This window comes from Nycticebus coucang, chromosome 23 (genome assembly GCF_027406575.1).
Source record: "Nycticebus coucang isolate mNycCou1 chromosome 23, mNycCou1.pri, whole genome shotgun sequence".
In the NCBI taxonomy this organism is placed as follows: Eukaryota; Metazoa; Chordata; class Mammalia; order Primates; family Lorisidae; genus Nycticebus; species Nycticebus coucang.
In genome coordinates this window covers 28,284,117-28,289,206 of record NC_069802.1, presented here as the reverse complement: position 1 = coordinate 28,289,206, position 5,090 = coordinate 28,284,117, and the positions used below count along the sequence as shown (strand labels likewise).

The following is a 5,090-nucleotide window of genomic DNA, read 5'->3' as shown; positions in this document are numbered from 1 at the left end:
AATGATGGGCAACATCTATATGTTCTTTTTACTAAACCACCAACTCTCTAAGATCAAAATTTTACTACCTTATATTCCCAGAATAATGGACCTAATTTCATTCCTTTGGTTGTACAAATAATTATTCAATGCCCTGTTGATATAGTAGTTGATTTGCCAACTAGTATAGGATGAAATCTCCTTATTGAGATGGGTGATATGTGGTTTTGGGTTATGAAAGTCAGTGCTTGGCTTAATGCCTGTAGGTCTGTGGTTAGGGCACCAGCCACATGCACATGGGCTGATGGGTTGGAACACAGCCAGGGTCTTCTAAACAATAATGACAACAATAACAACACAAAAAAATAGCCAGTTGTTGTGGCAGATACCTGTTGTCCCAGCTAATGGAAGCTGAGGCAAGAGAATCTCTTAAGCCCGAGAGTTTGAGGTTGCTGTGAACTGTGATAGCACAGTACTCTACAGAGGGTGACATAATGAGACTCTGTCTCAAAAAAAAAAAAAGAGAGCGAGAGAGAGTCAGTGCTTGAGACAGGTCACCATTTGCCTTTGGGAGCACAATAATCTATTTCCAAGACCAGTCTTGCCTCAGTCCATGGGAAATAGGCTCTGGGACCTCCTCAGTTTATCATAATGGTAGGAAATGGCGTAGTATTTGCATATAACCTATGCATATTTCATTTCTGGATTACTTATACCTAATACAATGTAAATGCTATGTAAATAGCTATCATACTGTATTATTTAGGAAAAATGACAAGGAAACAAGTCTATATATGTTCACTACAGAGTCATTTTTATAAACTATTTTCAACCCGGGGTGGGTTTAATCCACCATGTATATAGAACCCAGGGTTACAGATGGCCAAGTATAACTACTAGGATATTTTGAGATAGGAGTAAACTAAAAGCAGCCAACCCAACAATGCCTCCTCTACACATCCACACCTTTTCGATGATTGTTGTCAAGCACTAAAATCTTGGAACACCATCTGAATATTATTACTGCTTCTCATGAATGAAGAGGCATTTTCATCTAGAGATCAAGCACCAAGCAACTGCTATAAAACTATGTGAATTGGGAGATATAAAGAAAAACACAAAGAAAGGAGGAGAAAGGTAGAGATAGTAATTGCCTTCCCTGCAAAGAGAGAGAATTCAAGAGAGCTTCTGTTTTAAGAATTTTTATAGAGGGAAGTATTTCCATGACAACTGAGCACTTAGTTATTCTAATTGCGGAGGAAACAAAGCATCTAAAAAGTCAGGAAATGTGTTCCAGGCACACAGAATAAATCCCAACGAAACCAGGAACACTGATGTTTCATTAAAAGCAATGAAAATTCGCCAATAGAGTTTTTATTTCTCAATATAAAAATAAGTCACAATATTTTTTGAGATTCTCTAGATCATTGCAGATGAGATGGCTTTTAAAATTGGCTTGAGGCACACAAAACTCTATACAACTATAACTTTTGTATTTTAACATTAATGATCTAAGATTAAGTTGATTGAGGAAAACAGTGTTGTTAAACTAAAGATAATAGCAATGTGACAAAACCATGGAATTTCAATTCCATGATAATAGGATGGGCTGATTTATCCAAGTAACGACCTTCCTTTTATATGCACAATAGATATCATAACCAAAAGTCAGTTTACTTTAAGATCTGTTTGAGAAATATTATATTAGTTTATGTAATCTGAGGAGTGGCTCACCTAAATCAATACCTCTGGTCTAAATTTAACCAAAATATGGAAGGTGACAATGGCTTTTTAGTGCAGGGCTGTTCTAATCCAAATAGACCATTTTCTCTTTGAGGAACTCTGTTAAGTTTTGCAGATCATAGCCTCAAAGCCTGAAGTTGCTTTCTCATTCTGCAGAAGCATGCGTCTCCTGGGCCTTGCAGATGTTCACCAGTAAAAGTTGAGAGTGCATGGCTGAATAGTACTCTGTGGTATATTCAATAGTAACTTGAAACTAGCAGATGAAAACCACGGGTTTACAAGGGAAAAAAACATGATTTATTTTGGGGAGAAGGGAGGGAAGAGGAGAAGAAGGGCTTCACTGGGCTCCCATCTCTAGGGTACAATGTAAGGGCATATAGGGCACATCTCCTGGGCGATGGACCCAACTACAAAAACTTACAAACACAGACAATGTAGCCTAATTGTATGTACTCTTATGTTACTCCAAAATAAATACATCAAAATTAAGAAGGAGAAATAAAGCTGACAGTATATATTATTGGCAATCATTGTAAACAAATAATGTAGTGATGAATGCCCAGATGTTAGATTTGGAAGACTTTAGTTCAAGTCCTCCTTCATCATTCTTAGATCTATTGATCTTGAGGAAATCATTTAACTACTGAGCCTCTGTGGTATAAAAATGTAACAGCTTAATGTTCATGCAACAAATTTGACTGTGAACCAGGCAAGCGATTAGGGACTAGATATGGAAATGAAAATAAATTATCACTGTTTCTGAGAAATAGTCCAGTAAAGGAGGCATGTCTAAATACCATGTATTTGATGACCAATTCACATGGTCAGTTCTATTATCAAGACAGAAACAAAACACGAGTTGAACTTAAAGGATGGGGAGATAACTCCTTAAAGAAGATGGCAACTGTTCTTTAGAAGCAATGGGGCTTGAGCTTCCTTACAAAATGAGTACACGGATGGAGGGAAAATGTAAGGAAGACAGGGAAAGAGTGACTCTGAGATGAAAGAATGTGTGTGCACTCAGGTCCCCAGTCTGGAAGGAGAATGACAGAAAGTTCTGTGAAGATGGTGAATGGTGGAAAATAGAAAGAGAGAGAGGGACAGGGAAGAAGTCACAGGACACATTTCAGATGTTAAAAATGTCATGTGGAGGAACTGGGAATTTTTTTCTGTGAAAATGAGATAAGTTCCAGTGACCAGGAGTAACACAATCAGATAATTTTCTCCGGAAAGATAACAAGACTTTTGCCATACAACTTAATCTGAAGCAAGGATTGAGTCAACTGGTCCTAGACCATGAGTTTCCTCAAAGGTGCCATGATGAAATCAGAAGTTGGTAGCAAAGCAAGATGAACAACTTGTTCAGTTTCAGAAGTCAAAGACCTGCTTCTTGGGAACCTTTCTGGTCTTAGCCAAACTGTAATTGCCCCAGAAGTATAGGCATGGAAAGTCTTATGTCCCAAGACACCTTCTATGAGTCCCAGGCAACTGAGATTATTAATCACCTTAATCACTATAGCTAAGAACAAGGGAAGCAGATGGGTTCTGACTGTATTTATGTGTGTGAGCTAAGCTGCCCTTACCACATGGACTCATGGTGCTTTTTCCAGAGTCCTGGAAAATTGAAGGTGAATACATATCCATCCAAAGAAGGAGAGGATGGAACACTATTTAAAAATTAACTCTACTGTATACTTCATACATCTTCTGATCTATTCATACTCTTATTCCTATATAATCTGAGCAAAAATAAAATAAATATAATATTCTCTCTGTCCTCTAATTCAATGAATGTTAGACAGCAGTTGAAGACCTAGAGGTTGAGTTTCTCAAACACATGAGGGTACAGAGTGGCTTGAAAAATGTTCAACATTAATGGCTTTGCATACTTTGAGCATGAGGATAAACAAATCTGCCTGACTTGAGCCAACATAGGCATGATGGAGTAGACAGAATGTAGGAACTAGGAGAAAGGAAGGAGAGGGGCAAAAGGAGGAAAGTGGCAGTGTACTTATGTACCCTACCTGACGGATTCAGAAAAAGAGACAAACATATACAAAGAGTGAAAGGATGCTTCATAGCACCCTCTGAATTCCGAATACAATTGGCTTCTTTCTAGCAATGGACAGGTTCTTTTTGGTTATTGCAGGGCAAAGGACAGAGCTTATATCCAGAGCTTACAATCCCAAACAAAGTGTATCACTCAGAATTTGAAATAATGATAGATCCATCTATGGGTTCTAACAAGTAGGTGTTATTGGCAATCATTGTAAATGATTCAGTCTCCTATAATAAAATATCTTAGACTGAGTAATTTACAAACCACAGAAATTTATTGCTTACAATTCTGGAATCTGAAAAGGCTAAAATTAATGTTAGCAGCAGATCTGTTGTCTTGAGCTTGCTGTTAAGAGCTTGCTGTCTGTGTTAGAGATTGCATCTTCTTGCTGTATCCCTACCTGGTGCAAAGGATGAATGAGCTCCCTGGGCTTCTTTTATAAGCATGTTAGTTCTATCAATGAGGGCTTCACCCTCATGACTTAATCATCTCCCAAAGGTCCTACTTCTTAATACTACTGCACTGGAAATTAAGTATCAGTGTTACAACTCTTCTAGAATTTGTCTAGCAGGTTTTCTGTTCTCCACTGGAAGATCCCTCCTGAAGTCCTCCCCCCCAAAAGAGAAGGAAATTAGGTGTCAACATAGGAATTTGGGGTGGACACCAAAACACCAAGAGAACTTCAATGCAAGGTGGTTTCCTCATAAAGAAATTCCAGATGCATAAACCACTAAAACAGCATTATAAATGGACTCCAGTGTCTTTGCAATGATCAAAGAAAATGAAAAATGTAAAATACGTAATCCATTTTTAAGGAGCTTATATAATACCTCTCCTCAAAGGAAAAGTGAAAACACTTTCATGCCGTCAGCTGAGTACGGTTGCCAAGTTGGGTTTTCAACTTACTGCCTTGATTAAATAAATAAATAAACAGTACAATGATCTAAAAGCAAATATTAAAACTTGGAAAGTACTTTCTTGTTATTGTTTCCTGGGGAATTTGTTTTACTTTAGAGACATTTAGCTGTCCTGTAGGCAAAACAGAGAGACACAGAATTAGCCAGATTTTTTTCCCTTAAAACTTTGTATATTTTGTTTTATAGAACAGTATCATCCCTTAATCATTTAGTGGTGACTTATGTACTCTACTAATTCATAATGAATATGTGTGTGTGTGTATGTGTGTATTTTAAATTATTAACATAAAAATCATCTATTAAGGAATGAGATAATTATTTCTAAAAAGCACAAAACAAAAAACCTATTAAATATTATTATTCCTCAAATGTAATAGCAGTAATAGTATGTA

The 5,090-nt window shown here is 37.0% G+C and overlaps 1 non-coding gene across 1 annotated transcript; it reads left to right on the top strand.

Annotated features, from left to right (window-relative positions):
• Positions 1-4,318: 4,318 nt before the first annotated feature.
• Positions 4,319-4,380, top strand: LOC128576142 (U7 small nuclear RNA). Its single transcript, XR_008377256.1, has one exon. It is a non-coding gene; the product is annotated as a U7 small nuclear RNA (small nuclear RNA).
• The last annotated feature ends 710 nt before the right edge of the window (positions 4,381-5,090 follow it).